Raw genomic sequence first — 18,918 nt, forward strand, 5'->3', positions numbered from 1 at the left:
CGGCAACACTGCTATCAGAACCAAGATGCATCACCACCATCAACACTACCACCACCACCACCACCACCACCACCACCACCACCACCACCACCATCAACACCACCACCACCACCACTACCACGATAACGTCAGCATGTTAATGTGACATACTTGTTGCGTGACCTAGTCCAGTGTGTACCCGTCTCCACACCCTCCTATCTCCCTCCCTCCCTCCTTCTCTCACTCCCCTCCCTTTCTTCCCTCCCATCCTCTCTACCTCCCTCCTTAGCCCTCTCCTCATTCCCTCTGAACCTCCCATCTTCCCTCTCTCCTCTCTTCCTTCCCTCTTCCTCCCTCCTTCCGTTCCGCCTCCCCTCCCTCTGTCCTCCGGTCTTGCAGATCCTGTGCACTAAAGTGAGTTGTGCAAGAGAGTTCGTTACGACAACTTGTAGGTTGCTACACGAAGTCTTACAGCAACATCGGTGCCCTCTGGACACTGGTGAAATTTTTGTTTCTTGGTATCAGTTTACAATGTTGACATCTTCCAGACAATGCAATGTGGAATAACGCGTCTCTTGGTGTCATGATGCGACTGTATCAACTGTGTATTCCATTGATCAACTGTGTCTTTGTTGATGGTCTTACTGCTGGCGGAGAGTGTTGATGAGTCGCTAGACGCAACGAAGTTAATGACATCATCAAGAGGAGACTTGCCTTAACTCAGTGCCCAGCAGAGTGAGAACCTCGCATCCTAGTGGACCAAAACCCGGATGACCCCGCACGTCGCCCAGATGGGACCACAGTATGCCCCTAGAAGAGGGGCAAACAACTGGTGTGAGACTACACATGTGTATCCACCATGGCTGACACCTACATATATATATATATATATATATATATATATATATATATATATATATATATATATATATATATATATACTTACACTTGTGCTGATCAAGCAGGTGGTGCGGCCAACCAGAGGGAGACAGCAAAATCAATCAAGTACAGGCGACTGGATGGTCAATACACCTTTGTTCCCATAGCGTCTGAGACACATGGCCCCTGGGGTAGGAGTGCCTTGGGATTTCTCAAAGAATTGAGTTCCAGGCTCGTTGACATCACCAGAGACCCAGGGGCTGCCAGGGTCCTGTTTCAGCGCCTCAGTGTGGTGATCCAGAGGGGGAACGCCTGCTGCGTCCTCGGTTCCTGTGGAAACGGAGGAGCTTCACGAGATTGACAACTTTTAACTACTCAGTGTATAACTTGTAACCTTGAAATAAATAAAGAAAAAGGGGTGGTAGGATAGGAATATGAAAACTGCATTGGAGGGGACCTTAAAATCCCCTCTTATGCTTTGTGTGTGCTTTCCTTACCTCATCCCTCCCTATGCTGCCTTTCCCCTCCTACCCCATTCCTCCCCCACGCCTATTCCTCCCCTCTGGCACTCAGTGACACTCCTGGCACTGCATGGCTCCCCAAAAATACAGGAGCTTCCCCTCCCTAGCCAACATAAACGCTCTGGAGAGAGTTTGTTTGGAAAATGTGATTATCTAACCAGGGAGTGGAGGGCGCGGCCCGCTGGCCCGGAGCACCAGTGGTAGCCAACATGGAGGAGGGGGGATGGTGGATGAAGCAGTGAAGGAAAAATGAGTGGATAGAATAATGGATGAGAGGGAAGAGCGTGGTGGTAAAATGAGAGATATGAGATGATGATGATGAAGATTAAGCCACCCAAAAGGTGGCACGGGCATGAATAGCCCGTAAGTGGTGGCCCTTTTGAGTCATTACCAGTATCAATAGATGATACTGGAGATCTGTGGAGGTGCGACTGCACCCTGCGTGACGGGAGATGAGATGAGGTTTTGTGAACACTTAAATACGGTGCGTGTTCAGTTGCTCATCACCCCCCCCCACACCAAATCACCATATGCCCCCCCTCCATTCCCCATGTAACCATAGCCTAAAATCACTCCTACAAGATGTTCTGGAGAAGGCGTTGGCGATCTTCGGCACATCTCCTGTGCCAGGTAAGTCCCCCTACGGGCTCACCATAGCCGGTGCTGCTTGCAACTGTGTGTTCCCAGTAGCTGACTCTAGAACAACATCCATCTTGGTGACCAGTGGTCTTAATACTCTCTGTGAGACTTGGTGATGCAGTCACCCCTACACACTAAGTGGGCTCCTGCCGGCCGCTTAAGCGCTGACCACAACCTGCCAGGGGCTGTCGCCGGCCCCTTAAGCGCTGGCCACAACCTGCCAGGGGCTGTCGCCGGCCCCTTAAGCGCTGGCCACAACCTGCAACCTGCTAGAGGAGGCGCACCAAGCAGGTGTCCAGGGCGCACATGTACTCGGCATCAGCAGCGCCACACGCAACGTTGGACTCCTAAAAAAAATGATGTATTTAGAAATTTAGAATTTGAAATTTTTTGCAATGTATACATAAGTCCAATTCCTCATTATACCTCTCCTACATGGAACCTTCATTTAGGCACAAGCTTCAGAAATAATTAAGAATGCTAACTAATAAACTGACCTCAGAACAGAATTATGTGACCTTTGAAAGTCATGTTCAGTACTGAAGGTCATATGAGTGGAAACAAAGTTCACATGATCACGACATTCACGATCCTCGAAGGGATCAAAATGAGGGGAAGCTAATGGAAACCAGTTTGCCGAAATGGTTCGTGTGGATAATGCAAGCAAACCTCTCAAGATAGACTCTCCTGGCAGACCGCACATGGATTCAGAAGTGGATATGATTGAACACAAAAGGTTACAAAGGTACACATGGATATGTAGAATGTTACCGGAGCTATAGGAACTGGTAGTTGGCATCCATCAGCCTCAGGAGACTATGGAGATACGCTCTGGTTGAGGGTCTGGAGTGGCCTCTCCAGGGCGCAAAGCCAGGGTAGGGTGATATGGAGAAGCTGTTACCCATGCAGCAGGAAGACGCCAGCAAATGCGATAAGATCAAGGCTGGGATATGAAGAGAGCAATACAGCTCTATTAACCATTCCATTCACCTGGGCTCTAGGAGATTCGAACCGTGGACCCCATGCCCGTGAAGCCGACGCTCTATCGACCGAGCTATTGAGGGGTCTTAATAAGGAAAGTTTATCTAATGACCATCACTCAAGCAGCAGCAGCAACTCTTCACATCAGAGCAAAACTTCTAATCTTGGGGGATTTTCAACTTAAGGAAAAAAGATTGGGAAACAAGAGAGAAATGCAGTGCGCCTTACTACAAAAGACCAGTTGACAAAAGTGAACTTTTAAAGATTTCACAAGACGGATCGAAATGTCGACACATTACTTTTCTTTTAAAGATTTCACAAGACGGATCGAAATGTCGACACATTACTTTTCTTTTAAAGATTTCACAAGACGGATCGAAATGTCGACACATTACTTTTCTTCCCAGATATGCAGGTTGGATTTCTAAATAGTATTTAGAAGATTTCTAAATCTTTTTTTTTTTTAGAAAAGATTTCTAAATTCCCGAGCAGCATGTTAAAGAGTAGACACAAGTAACGGCTAATATATCCTTCATCCTGTCTTACGGGGCTATTCATACCCGTGCCACCTCTTGGGTGACTTAACCTTTATCAATCAATCAGTCTTCACGAAGTCGTCATGAAGACCACCAAGACCACCAAGACCACCAAGACCACCAAGACCACCAAGACCACCAAGACCACCAAGACCACCAAGACCACCAAGACCACCAAGACCACCAAGACCACCAAGACCACCAAGACCACCAAGACCACCAAGACCATCCAGATCTGGACAAACATTAGGCGTAAAGCAGGCGATGAGTCACAATAACGTGGCTAAAGTATGTTGACCAGACTAGAAAGTGAAGGGACGACGACGTTTCGGTCCGTCCTGGACCATTCTCAAGTCGATTGTTGACAATCTACAATCGACATTCAATCGACTTGAGAATGGTCCAGGACGGACCGAAACGTAGTCGTCCCTTCACCTTCTAATGTGTGGATTTGATTGATTGTTGCCGCCGAAGGCGGCTAGTTTATTGTGCACCCCATACTCATCCTGTGAGCGGTAGCGCAAAAGCATTACAGAGGGCACAAAAGGTCTTTATCAGACCTCATCTTAGATTATTACATAAACAATTTCTTCAATCCTTCACACCTTATAGTTACAATGTCAGCTAGTTACAGAGAAAGAACTATTACAAGAGCTACATATTTACAGTAAGTCATCATACATTAATGGTAGGTTTTATCGTTAATACATAATAGTTTGGCCAATGGGGATTTTACAGAGTCATAGGGGAGCTTCTGTTTATTATTAGTCCTCACAATACACTACTTGTTTCTGAATCTCATATGTCGTTCATCTACTGGAAGCAAAATGTGGGTACAGTGCAAGGATTTCAGGTAATTTATCCATGGTAATAAGATAGGTTGCCATATCATACAGAGTGAGCTTAGACTTATCTCTAAAAGGCTCAATTTTACAACAATCCAAGATATAGTGTTCGAGTGTGTGTCCCTGCCTATGTCCACACACTTTACACTTTACTTCATCTAGATCCCTATACAGTGGTCTGGTCAACATTACGAGTAAAGACCAAAACAGTGTCCGTACGACCCACTGACCACAAGTGTATTGATCTTTGAGTACAGAACTCAAAGGAAGGGAACTGAGGAAAGATATATATACATACGAAAGGGATATGTCGCAGAAGAAGGGAATTTTTTGAAGGAACAGGAACAGACGACTGCTGATTCCTATTAGCAGGCTGAGAGCTTCCCCTTCCCATAGCTGAGTTCTTAGTGTGCTGAAGTAAATCCATCACAAAATGGATTTATTTTGACATTAACCGAGACATTTAGGTCTCCAGCCATCTTTTCTCATTTTCCTGAGAATCTTGTATGTCTCAATCATGTCACCCCCTCTCTTTCCTTTTTCTTATTTTAAAGCTTATTGAGGTTCAATTTGTGTTGGTGTATTAAAGGGAGAGAGAGAGAGAGAGAGAGAGAGAGAGAGAGAGAGAGAGAGAGAGAGAGAGAGAGAGAGAGAGAGAGAGAGAGAGAGAGAGAGTCCCTCTCCCAGTGCCATGGTTATATGAGCAACACTGTGGCACTCTGACCCTGGGCACCCAGCAGTGCCAGGCGTCACTCCCAGCAGTGCCAGTGATATCGCTCACAGGAGAGACATGCACGGGGTGAGAGGCCTGTCTGTTCCCGTCTCGGGGACGTCTGTCTTCTGCTCCTCCTCCTCGCCGACGTCTCTTTCTGTCTAAAGATTCATTTCTTGTCTTAAGTTTGTTGCTGTCTTTGGTGGATCTCCTTGTTCTGAATTTGGGTTATATTTTCTTCGTCATTTCTCACCATTTCTCTACTTTCGCTCCCCCCCCCCCCCCTCTCTCTCTCACTCTCTCTCACTCTCTCTCTCTCTCTCTCTCTCTCTCTCTCTCTCTCTCTCTCTCTCTCTCTCTCTCTCTCTCTCTCTCTCTCTCTCTCACTCTCTCTCTCTCTCTCTCTCTCTCTCTCTCTCTCTCTCTCTCTCTCTCTTTCTCTCTCTCTCTCTCTCTCTCTCTCTCTCTCTCTCTCTCTCTCTCTCTCTCTCCAATCCTTCGGTTCGTTATTGTGTAATATTTATTTGTTTTAATTTTGAACAAGTGATAAACCTTTTGTTCGAAGGTGTTTACACTGCTCAAGTGTTTAGGAGTGTTTACATTAATCAGGTACTCGTGTGACTAATCAGGTTGATCGCTGATTAATATCATCTTATAATCTTATTAAATATGTTTACTTCAGGCAGTTAATCGAACATAAACAAAGTAAACAGGTGATGGTGTTTGCATTAATTTGATAACCGAATGAGCTGGATGATTTGTCTGCCATTGAGTAATCAGATGAGGTGATTGTGAGTGCTTTGAGTAGTTAGGGAAGTAGACAAGAAGGACTAGGATAACCTTGGGATATCTTTAGCGTCCCGGATGGTATTGGAAGCTGTGAGGGGGGAATGTCGTCTTGATATCGGATGGATATCCTGAGGAGGATAACGTGCTTGCTGCCAGTAAGCTGTTTCGTGGAGATGTTATGTGCACTTCACCTTATTTAAATGATGATGTTTGCTGCCTCTGTTATGTCAGTGATGCTGCATCTCACTCTGTCATTTTACTCGAGTCATGCTGCTTCGTTCATCTCACCGGTGATGATGCTGTTAGTGACTCATCTCACCTGACTCTTGCTTCATCTGTTGCTGAGTTCATCTGACTAATGATGCCTCTTCTGCCTCACCTCGCCTGAGTCTTGCTTTACCTGTGAAGCAACACGAAGCAAGATGCCTCGGTGGTTCACCTCATTCCCTGAGATGAACCGTTCACTCCCGAAGCCCACTCTACTATTGGACATCCTAACTACGCCATTACACAGGACTTGGTACACTGGACTTGGAGACTCGCTTCATTCTGGACTTTTTTCATCTCTGGCTCAACTTTGTGGTGGGGGGGGGGGAAGGTGTAGGGACAGTTGTTGAGAGGTAACAGGCTGGAAGGAGTGTTGTGTCTTAGAGTTGTAGGAGGTTGTGGAGTCATGGAGTAGAGGGATGGGTTGAGGGGAGGGGGAGGGAGAGAGGGGGGTTGTGGGGGGGGGTTACGTGGCCAGGGAGCAGAAGGTGAAGAGCAACGTAACAATAATGACAGCATCAGTAGACACAAATAGTAAATGTGTAAGAGAAGGAGCAAACAACACAATGTTTATATCTACTACCACCACCACCACCACTACAACCACCATCTCGCCCCACATCATCACGACAACAACCATTTCAATCACCCTAACAACAACTATCTAACCAGCCTACAACTACCACCCCATCACATTTACAACCACCTCCTTCACATCATAATAATACGTTTTCTCGGGGACAAGACGCCTGTATATATGTTGTCACGGTAAAGTCTCTAGTAAGAGATTCGGCCTGCTCCCTTATCGCCTATTCTACTCATTCACGTCTATGTAATCAAGAACTGCAGCCAAGAACATCAACGAGAACTACTTCCAGACGTCTAGACAACACCGCCAGTCTCCCTCCTTCACCACGGCCCCGTCACCCCACCTCGCACCTGGGTCACTGGGAGGCTACGCCCTCCGAAACAAGCATTAACAAGCAAGGTTCATAGTTAAAGAAGTCATCAGCGCCATCTGGCCGGCCGATATTCTGTATAAATAGGGCTACTAAGCTCTATCTACGGGCTCACCATAGCCCGTGCTGCTTGGAACTGCTTGTTCCAAGTAGCGAATCTTTAACAACAACAAACATATCCAAGATACAGATTACTCCTGTGTGCTCAACTGAGTAGACCTGTTGACACATCTCGGTGTGGTGACGGATTTAGTCAGACATAGTATTCCGCACCATGTTTTATTTTGCACCTTAACGTGTAAGAAAAGGTTGATGTCACTGGGTGATTGATTGGTTGATGTCACTGGTTGATGTTAGGCCTGGTCGACGACCGGGCCGCGGGGACACTAAGCCCCGGAAGCACCTCAAGGTAGCCTCAAGGTAGGTAACGTAACGTAAATTTGATTGTTGATCTTTGTTTGTTTTGCGCAATTTGTAATAAAGATATTTTTATAGGATAAAGGCGTAAAGATGCCTCGATATTTTTTGTAATTTGTTTAATTTATTTTTAAATGTTTCTTTCACCCTGAATGCCCCTGTTACCTAGCAGTAAATAGGTACCTGGGTGTTAGTCAGCTGTCACGGGCTGCTTTCTGGGGGTGGAGGCCTGGTCGAGGACTGGGCCGCGGGGACACTAAAAAGCCCCGAAATCATCTCAAGATAACCTCAAGATTACACTATGAAGACACCTTTTGCAGTTATTTTTTTTTTTGTGACTGGCATTGCAGACTGCTCGACCACCAACGTGTCCCGTCACAATGTATATATTGCACATATTTCAGACTTGAATCGGAGCCCCCCCCCCCTCCCGTAGGTCGAACACCCCCGCCCCCCCCACACCCCAGGAAGGAAGGAATTATCAGGGGAAAGCGCCAAGCCATGACGACTATATAGCCCTGGGAAAGGGTCAGGATAAGGATTTCGGATGGGACGGGGGTAAGGAATGGTGCCCAACCACTTGGATGGTCGGGGGATTGAACGCCGATCTGCATGAATCGAGACCGTCGCTCTACCGTCCAGCCCAAGTGGTTGGAACCCCACACCCCAGGATGCAACTCCACAACAATTGACTAACTCCCAGGTTAACTATTTACTCCTAGGTGAACAGCGGCATTAGGGGAAAGAAAACATGCCCAATCATTTGTCTCCCGCCCGGGAATCGAACCCAGGATTCCCCCGATCCACCAAGATCCACCACCAAGGATGGGAGCCGGTCGGCCGAGCAGACAGCACACTGGACTTCTGATCCTGTGGTCCTGGGTTCGATCCCAGGCGCCGGCGAGAAACAATGGGCAGAGTTTCTTTCACCCTATGCCCCTGTTACCTAGCAGTGAAATAGGTACCTGGGGTGTTAGTCAGCTGTCACGGGCTGCTTCCTGGGGGTGCATACCTGGTCGAGGACCGGGCCGCGGGGACACTAAAGCCCCGAAATCATCTCAAAATAACCTCAAGATAGATGTAATTTCCATCCTGGAAAGGAGCCCAGAGTTGCTATAGCAACTCTGGGCTCTAGCAACAGCAGCTCTGAGCAACAGCTCTAGCAACAGCAGCTCTGAGCAACAGCTCTAGCAACAGCAGCTCTGAGCAACAGCTCTAGCAACAGCAGCTCTGAGCAACAGCTCTAGCAACAGCAGCTCTGAGCAACAGCTCTAGCAACAGCAGCTCTGAGCAACAGCTCTAGCAACAGCAGCTCTGAGCAACAGCTCTAGCAACAGCAGCTCTGAGCAACAGCTCTAGCAACAGCAGCTCTGAGCAACAGCTCTAGCAACAGCAGCTCTGAGCAACAGCTCTAGCAACAGCAGCTCTGAGCAACAGCTCTAGCAACAGCAGCTCTGGGCAACAGCTCTAGCAACAGCAGCTCTGGGCAACAGCTCTAGCAACAGCAGCTCTGAGCAACAGCTCTAGCAACAGCAGCTCTGAGCAACAGCTCTAGCAACAGCAGCTCTGAGCAACAGCTCTAGCAACAGCAGCTCTGAGCAACAGCTCTAGCAACAGCAGCTCTGAGCAACAGCTCTAGCAACAGCAGCTCTGAGCAACAGCTCTAGCAACAGCAGCTCTGAGCAACAGCTCTAGCAACAGCAGCTCTTGAGCCTCCAGCATCATTCATCAGCACTTGTCAACAAACACAACCCCCCCCCCTGTCCTAACCTCCCCCCCCCTGTCCTAACCTCCCCCCCCCCGCCCTCGTGGCTACCTTCCTGACAACAAGCTAAAAGTGCAGTGTCAGGCACAGTCAGTCACTGCTTGTCATCACTTAGCAACCACCAGCCATCGTTACTACCCCCTGGCCATCACCACAACTACCTCCTCCTCCACCACCACCACAACTACCTCCCCCCCCCACCACCACCATCACCACAACTACCTCTACCACCACCACCAACACTACTACCTCCACAACCCACCATCACCATAACTAATCACCACAAACTACCTCCTCCTCCACCACCACCACAACTACCTCCCCCCCCACCACCACCATCACCACAACTACCTCCCCGCCACAATTCAACGCCTCGCACATCTGATTGATTGACCTCACCAGTTGATTGACAGTTGAGAGGCGGGACCAAAGAGCCAAAGCTCAACCCCCGCAAGCACAATTAGGTGAGTACAATTATGTGAGTACATCTCATATAACCTTCTTTAGAAACTCCGTTGCACTTGCAAACCAAGTTGTTGGTCATATGACCAGACCACACACTAGATGGTGAAGGGACGACGACGTTTCGGTCCGTCCTGGACCATTCTCAAGTCGATTGTGATTGACTTGAGTCAGAATCGACTTGAGAATGGTCCAGGACGGACCGAAACGTCGTCGTCGTCCCTTCACCTTCTAGTGTGTGGTCTGGTCAACATACTTCAGCCACGTTATTGTGACTCATCGCCTGTTGGTCATATGAGTTCAGGTGGCGGTATACGCCAGCCGGGGTCATCAGAGCCGTGTTCCTCCTGCCCTCCCACAACCGCTGTAGCTGTCAAGGGCCTGACCTCTTGACCTGCAGAGCTGTGTATGGGCTCGTAGTAAGCTCTAGTGTCCTCCCTCTGTTATCCGATTGTCAATTGCTAATGCAAGTATTTGATGTGTGTGTGTGTGTGTGTGTGTGTGTGTGTGTGTGTGTGTGTGTGTGTGTGTGTGTGTGTGTGTGTGTGTGTGTGTACTCACCTATTTGTGCTTGCGGGGGTTGAGCTCTGGCTCTTTGGTCCCGCCTCTCAACCGTCAATCAACAGGTGTACAGGTTCCTGAGATGTTAGAAAGCCACAGATGTTAGAAAGCCACAGATGTTAGAAAGCCACAGATGTTAGAAAGCCACAGATGTTAGAAAGCCACAGATGTTAGAAAGCCACAGATGTTAGTAAGCCACAGATGTTAGAAAGCCACAGATGTTAGAAAGCCACAGAGATGTTAGAAAGCCACAGAGATGTTAGAAAGCCACAGATGTTAGAAAGCCACAGATGTTAGAAAGCCACAGATGTTAGAAAGCCACAGATGTTAGAAAGCCACAGATGTTAGAAAGCCACAGAGATGTTAGAAAGCCACAGAGATGTTAGAAAGCCACAGAGATGTTAGAAAGCCACAGATGTTAGAAAGCCACAGAGATGTTAGAAAGCCACAGATGTTAGAAAGCCACAGAGATGTTAGAAAGAACTTTTTCAGTGTCAGAGTAGTTAACAGGTGGAATGCATTAGGCAGTGATGTTGTGGAGGCTGACTCCATACACAGCTTCAAGTGTAGATATGATAGAGCCCAATAGACTCAGGAACCTGTACACAAGTTGATTGACAGTTGAGAGGCGGGACCAAAGAGCCAGAGCTCAACCCCCGCAAACACAACCAAGAGAGTACAGGAGAACACAACAGAAACACCATGTTGTTGTTGTTAAAGATTTGCTACCTGGAACAAAGTTCCAAGTAGCACGGGCTATGGTGAGCCCGTTAAGAAACATCAGCCACCTGCCAGAAATAGACAAACTAGCTGCAAACAAACACTAGTGGTGTCAGCAAGGCGGCCAGCTCGCCTCTTATCGTAACTCTCCTTCATCTGTACCTCGTCGTCGTCTATATAAACACAAAAGACCTCCAGCGGCAAAGTCTAACGTCGCCCTCGAAGTCACGCGGGGAACAGTCAGCTGCCATATTCACGAAGCAGTTACGCAAGCACGTACGAACCTGTATACCATTTTCTCTTATCTTTGGCGGCTTTGTTTACAATTATTAAACAGTTAATGAGCTCCGAAGCACCAGGAGGCTGTTTATAACAATAACAGCAGGTCATTTGTCAAGTTTTCATGCTTGTAAATTGTTCAGTAAATGTAACCAAAGCCGTCAAAGATTGAGGAAAGATGTACGCGTTTGTAAGTGCTTGCGTAACTGCTTCATGAATCTGGCCCCTGGCCATTAACTATCCCACTCAGCCAGTAACTGGGAGCGGCGCTGATTGGTCAGTGGGCGGACTGTGGACTGGCTGCACGTCGTGCACGGACTATGGGGGTAACTATTCAGCAGGAGCCGTACTGGCGGACACGGAGGGTGAGAGACGGAGACACTGTATCATTAGTTGCAGCAGGCGAAGAGGGCAAGGTGGGGGGTGGATAGGAGCAGGAGGAGGGTGAAGAGGAGCAAGAGGAGGAGCAGGGGGCAGCTGGGGGGGGAGGGGGGGGACTGATGAAGAGGGTTGGGTGCCGGAGATTAATGCACTAAGAGGGTGTGACGCCATGATCCCTTTACTAGATCACGAACGAGATGGTGAGAATTGGGGGGAGGGAAGGGGGGGGGATGGGGCAAGAGAGGGGTCCAGGGGTGGGACAAGGGAGGGGGGGGGGGGAGTGGGTGGAAGGGTGGGACAAGATAAGGAGGGAGGGGGGGGGGGCAGGGGGGAGGGATGTTGAGCCTCGCAATGGAACTTGCAACACTTGCAGCTAACAGGCAAAACAGACTGAGCTTAGCCGGACGGCCGAGCGGACAGCACGCTGGACTTGTGATCCTGTGGTCCCGGGGTCGATCCCGGGCGCCAGCGAGAAACAATGGGCAGAGTTTCTTTCACCCTATGCCCCTGTTACCTAGCAGTAAAATAGGTACCTGGGTGTTAGTCAGTTGTCACGGGCTGCTTCCTGGTGGGTGGAGGCCTGGTCGAGGACCGGGCCGCGGGGACACTAAAGCCCCGAAATCATCTCAAGATAACCTCAAGATAGCTACCAAGCACACACAGTGCCAGTCGGCCATCATAATTTCCACTATATTCCACATTTCTAAACCTTTTCATTCTCCTTCTTTTAGGGGCCTGACGGCTGAGTGGACAGCGCCCGAGATTAATAGTCCTTGCGAAAGACGAAATAGAAGTATGGGAGCCATGGAAGGACATATCGGTAAGGTGAGCAATGGAATGTTTATCGGAGGAGTCACGTGATTGATAAGAATCCAGAAGGAATAGTGTTGTCATCCCTGTTCACCTGGGTCTGCAAGGCGCAGGGCTACATTCAAATCTGCTAACGACGTTGTTGAGACCTATTAAGTTGTTTAGCTTAGCGCCGGCCATCATAAGAGGGTATTGGGTCACCCCATGTGTATGGCGCCTAACTGGCGTCCAACACAGGACTTCAATGCAGGATGATTGTTCCGTCAACTTCCTTATCTCAATACTATCTCCCCTCAACTGTCGGTACTTCATTCAACTGGGAGACTTTAACCAGAATCTCGTACAGATTTCTTCAACCTTTTAATTAACAGTTTTTGACCAGAAATTTGTCATGACCAAAGGGGTGGGTGTGGGGGGGGGGGGGGGGTAGTGATATGGATGGTCCGTTAATTACACCGCTACAGCCGCCATTCAGACATCTTGGTGCGATGGTACTCACATAATTGTGCTTGCAGGGGTTGAGCTTTGGCTCTTTGGTCCCGCCTCTCAACTGTCAATCAACTGGTGTACAGGTTCCTGAACCTATTGGGCTCTATCATATCTACATTTCAAACTGTGTATGGAGTCAGCCTCCACCACATCACTTCCTAATGCATTCCATTTATTAACTACTCTGACACTGAAAAAATTCTTTCTAACGTCTCTGTGGCTCATCTGGGTACTAAGTTTCCACCTGTGTCCCCTTGTGTGTGTGTTTACTAGTTGTGTTTTTACGGGGGTTGAGCTCTGCTCTTTCGGCCCGCCTCTCAACTGTCAATCAACTGTTTACTAACTACTTTTTTTTTTCCCACACCACACACACACACCCCCCAGGAAGCAGCCCGTGACAGCTGACTAACTCCCAGGTACCTATTTACTGCTAGGTAACAGGGGCATTCAGGGTGAGAGAAACTTTGCCCATTTTTCTGCCTCGTGCGGGAATCGAACCCGCGCCACAGAATTACGAATCCTGCGCGCTATCCACCAGGCTACGAGGCCCCGTGTGTGTGTGTGTGTGTGTGTGTGTGTGTGTGTGTGTGTGTGTGTGTGTGTGTGTGTGTGTGTGTGTGTGTGTGATAAGTAGTGAGATACGTGATGGAAACTTGGGCCAGATTCACGAAGCAGTTACGCAAGCACTTGCGAACCTGTACATTTTTTCTCAATCTTTGGCGGCTTTGTTTACAATTATTAAACAGTTAATGAGTTCCGAAGCACCAGGAGACTGTTTATAATAATAACAATAGTTGATTGGCAAGTTTTCATGCTTGTAAACTGTTTAATAAATGTAACCAAAGCCGTCAAAGATTGAGGAAAGATGTACACGTTCGTAAGTACTTGCGTAACTGCTTCGTGAATCTGGCCCCAGGTCATGTGGCATGAACTTATAACACTTACAACTTCTATCGATAATTACTTGAGACCAATTAATTTATTATTAATGTCTTCAACTGGCTGATGATTAATTGACTGATCATAATTATTATTGGACTTGGAAGATCACAGAATAAGGCCAAAAGAATCAAGGGAGCTCCAGATGATATACTCAGAACTAATAAAAGGGAAAAATTCAACACAAGATGAGTGGCACTGCCCAATACTGTCACTATGGCGGTGTGTCCACTCACAGGATGAGTGGCGCTGCCCAATACTGTCACTATGGCGGTGTGTCCACTCACAGGATGAGTGGCGCTGCCCAATACTGTCACTATGGCGGTGTGTCCACTCACAGGATGAGTGGCGCTGCCCAATACTGTCACTATGGCGGTGTGTCCACTCATGGGATGAGTGGCGCTGCCCAATACTGTCACTATGGCGGTGTGTCCACTCACAGGATGAGTGACGCTGCCCAATACTGTCACTATGGCGGTGTGTCCACTCACAGGATGAGTGGCGCTGCCCAATACTGTCACTATGGCGGTGTGTCCACTCACAGGATGGGTGGCGCTGCCCAATACTGTCACTATGGCGGTGTGTCCACTCACAGGATGAGTGCCGCTGCCCAATACTGTCACTATGGCGGTGTGTCCACTCACAGGATGAGTGGCGCTGCCCAATACTGTCACTATGGCGGTGTGTCCACTCACAGGATGAGTGGCGCTGCCCAATACTGTCACTATGGCGGTGTGTCCACTCACAGGATGAGTGGCGCCGCCCAATACTGTCACTATGGCGGTGTGTCCACTCACAGGATGAGTGGCGCTGCCCAATACTGTCACTATGGCGGTGTGTCCACTCACAGGATGAGTGGCGCTGCCCAATACTGTCACTATGGCGGTGTGTCCACTCACAGGATGAGTGGCGCTGCCCAATACTGTCACTATGGCGGTGTGTTCACTCACAGGATGAGTGGCGCTGCCCAATACTGTCACTATGGCGGTGTGTCCACTCACAGGATGAGTGGCGCTGCCCAATACTGTCACTATGGCGGTGTGTCCACTCACATGATGAGTGGCGCTGCCCAATACTGTCACTATGGCGGTGTGTCCACTCACAGGATGGGTGGCGCTGCCCAATACTGTCACTATGGCGGTGTGTCCACTCACAGGATGAGTGGCGCTGCCCAATACTGTCACTATGGCGGTGTGTCCACTCACAGGATGAGTGACGCTGCCCAATACTGTCACTATGGCGGTGTGTCCACTCACAGGATGAGTGACGCTGCCCAATACTGTCACTATGGCGGTGTGTCCACTCACAGGATGAGTGAAAACCACATAATACTTTACCACAGAAGTGATTCATAAACCCAGTAATACCCTGCTATAAATCCCTAACAAAGTGAGAGCCACTGGGGTGATCCACCAACATACACAACTCGAAAACAAATACCTTGTACTGTGTGCTACGATCTGGCCAGGAGCCACCACCGGGGCCGCCTCTCCACTCCCACACTGCCAAAACCACACCAACTACAACTTGGACCCTTACAGCGAAGTTGCACCTCGAGACTTGACCACAAATTCTTTCCCCGTGGGGGAACTGCCTGGTGGAACTGGACACATTATCACTGCCAAATCCATAGATTTTAACGCAGCATTTGAGGAGGGGGGGGGGGAAGGGAAGTTCAAGGGAGGTTGGGAGAGGCTTAAGGGAGGAGGCCTACCTTGGGGGTGGGGTAAGAGGGGCATGATTGTAATAACTGGTACTAGATAATTTGACCTGACCTTGAAATGTTTCATGCCGGCCAGTTGACATGAATTTAATCCTTGTCAAACTCAGCTGTGTGACACCATCTTGTTGAACTGTGAGGCAACTGGAGCAGGGGGGAGGGGAAGGGGGAGGACGGGAAAAGGAGAAATTGGAGAGAGGGATAAAGGAGGAGATAACACAAGGGATATGATGACCATGAGATCTGTTACAGACTATCTTCCAACAGGAATCGGGAACAAGAATAAGACTTACATCAGGGAAGGTTGCATCTAGATTCTGGTGGTTCCTATTTAAATATCGGCAGATATATTCATCCGATGACAATTTTATTACTAAATCGAGAAGATTGTAATGCTTCAACGTGCAATGAGAACAATATGACTTAGACACTCCATTTCTGTGCTAAGGTGGAGGTAACTAATGAATAACGATGATCTGTGCAGCCAATCTCTTAGCACTATGTTAAAGCTGTCAGAAGTTCTTTACCTCTTAAACCACTCGACATGAGTAAGGCAATGGGGTCAGATAAGGTCAGTCCAAGACTGATATACAGCTTGGACAACCTGTTGGTGTCTTACTCGCCTCTACCAACTCAAGAAATCTGGCCTTCTCTATGGAAGAATTCAGATGTTTACAGTTTACAAAGAGTTCGAGACATTCGGTGATCAGCAACTAACGACCAGTGTCACTCAAGTCAATTACTGGCAAAACTCTCGAGGCAATAATAGGATACAATTCTGGAGAAGTTATAAAAGTTGAATTTGTGGTCTCTGAACCCACACTGATGTTCCGCCATAGAAGCACATCCTCTTCAGTGGTGGTCTTGTGATGTGTTCACGTCCACACATGTTATGCATGTGTGGGATGCTGGCTTGCAGTTTAACACCTACTCTCATTATGTATGCTGGCTCTCTTCCAGAACATTGGCAGTCTCCATGTTTCCAGTGATTGATATGTTTTAAGAGGCCAACACAGGGCATCACCTTCCCTTCTTAGAATAGAATTAGAATTAACTAATATCCACGGTACAGTCACGGCGGAAACCTTGGCCTTTGTCACGTCCAGTTCCCTACGTGATTCCTTCGTGTCTGGACACCTCAAATTAATCTAGTGCCTTGGGCATCTCCAACTGAACTCACGTAGTTGTCCTTATGGGGGGTTGAGCTTCAACTCTTTGGTTCCGCCTCTCAACTCTCAATCAACCGGCACACAGATTCCTGAGTCTATTGGGCTCTATCATATCTACATTTGAAACTGTGTATGGAGTCAGCCTCCACCACATCACTGCCTAATGCATTCCACCTGTTAACTACTCTGACACTGAAAAAGTTCTTACTAATATCTCTGTCATCTCACGGCTGTGTGAGAGGTTATCAGTGGAGTGTCTTTGAGTTGATGTTGAGCAAAGGATTTGTTAAGCTGGGAAGAGATAAACTGAGGAAAGAGAGGTTTTAAAACTGGAAATTTAGGATGAGAGGATGAGGATGAAACAGCTTAATGACCTAACCACATTGGATTGTTAAGTGTTAAGTAATGCTGTAGTGTGTGTGAATTGTTAAATTAGTGACTTGCAGATTGGGAAATTGGAAACTTACAGATTGGGAAAAACTTACAGATTGGGAAAAACTTACAGATTGGGAAAAACTTACAGATTGGGAAAAACTTACAGATTGGGAAATTGAAAACTTACAGATTGGGAAAAACTTACAGATTGGGAAATTGAAAACTTACAGATTGGGAAATTGAAAACTTACAGATTGGGAAAAACTTACAGATTGGGAAATTGAAAACTTACAGATTGGGAAAAACTTATAGATTGTGAAATTGAAAACTTACATATTGGGAAATTGAAAACTTACAGATTGGGGAAAAACTTACAGATTGGGGAAAAACTTACAGATTGGGAAATTCTTATGCAAATAATGAAATGATATTTTGTGCACACTAAACCATAAATATACTATCATGAATATTTTTTGATTTGACGTGTTAGTTGTGATGCGTTAAGTGTTACCTCCCGCCCTGTCTGCCTCGCTCTTTTGTTTACCTGTTTGTTTGTGTGTGTGTGTGTTTGTTTGTCCGTGACCTGGCACTCTCCCCACAGCACCAAGGACAACCAGTGCCTGGCACCCCGCCCCTCGCTCGTCTGCCAGCGCCGGCAATTAAATCCTCATGTTACTCTAGTATTTTAAGACGCTTTCCTTTTGTGATCGACTCGGGCGCGTATGAAAGGAATTTTTTTCCAATTTATGCCTCGTTGGGGTGTTTTTATGAGGGAAAGTATGAATGAGGCGAATATTGAGTATATGACCTCTGCCAGGGGTTTAAATATGAGTCACTTCTTTGTTTACATATGTGAGGATATGCAATTGACGATCACAAAACACTCATCATTTTTATGCGGAAAATCCACAGAGAAATGTGAAAGGAAGTGAACGTTTCGGCCTGATTAAAGGCGTTGTCAACGGCCTTAGTCAGGCCGAAACGTTCACTTTCTTTCACATTTCTCTGTGGATTTTTTTGCATATGATATATTTATGAATATCATGGTTTTGTTGATATCGTATCACACATATATTAGATTTTTTTTAAACTTTATTGGGACAAATATATCATGTTGGGTTTTATTGGGTCAAATATGTGATATGCTTGTGTTGAAAGGTCAATATAATTGTTGTTACTGATTTATGGGCTGAAAATGGTCTTATGTGTGTGTGTTTTTTGTATTTACTATTTGTGCCTGCAGGATCTTAAGCTCTTGGACCCCGCCTTGTTAATCGTGCAATGTATACTGACTCCCGACCTTTGTCGTTACGAAGTAGGAAGACAGCTTCCTCTTCTTAGCCCGTCTCATCTGTCCCCAGAAGTGGGATGCTGCTCTGGGGGGAGATTATGTCCCAGTTTGTTCATTCTCAAACATGTGGATTAAACAGAAAACGGGAATATTGAAAGATGTTAAATAAATAGACGGAGAGCAGTAGACAGGCGGCAGTAGACGGAGAGCAGTAGACGGAGAGCAGTAGACGGAGAGCAGTAGACAGGCGGCAGTAGACAGGCGGCAGTAGACGGAGAGCAGTAGACGGAGAGCAGTAGACAGGCGGCAGTAGACAGGCGGCAGTAGACGGAGAGCAGTAGACGGAGAGCAGTAGACAGGCGGCAGTAGACAGGCGGCAGTAGACGGAGAGCAGTAGACGGAGAGCAGTAGACAGGCGGCAGTAGACAGGCGG

At 47.5% G+C, this 18,918-nt stretch overlaps 1 protein-coding gene across 1 annotated transcript in view; it reads left to right on the top strand.

Annotated features, from left to right (window-relative positions):
- Positions 1–18,918, top strand: part of LOC123747890 (carbohydrate sulfotransferase 10) — a 257,272-nt gene that overhangs the window by 160,015 nt on the left and 78,339 nt on the right. Inside the window, exon 3 of the mRNA XM_069305770.1 lies at positions 12,424–12,517. The gene's annotated coding sequence lies outside the window, so the exon portion shown is untranslated. The remainder of the gene's footprint in view (positions 1–12,423; positions 12,518–18,918) is intronic.

This window comes from Procambarus clarkii, chromosome 56, assembly GCF_040958095.1.
Source record: "Procambarus clarkii isolate CNS0578487 chromosome 56, FALCON_Pclarkii_2.0, whole genome shotgun sequence".
NCBI lineage: Eukaryota > Metazoa > Arthropoda > Malacostraca > Decapoda > Cambaridae > Procambarus > Procambarus clarkii.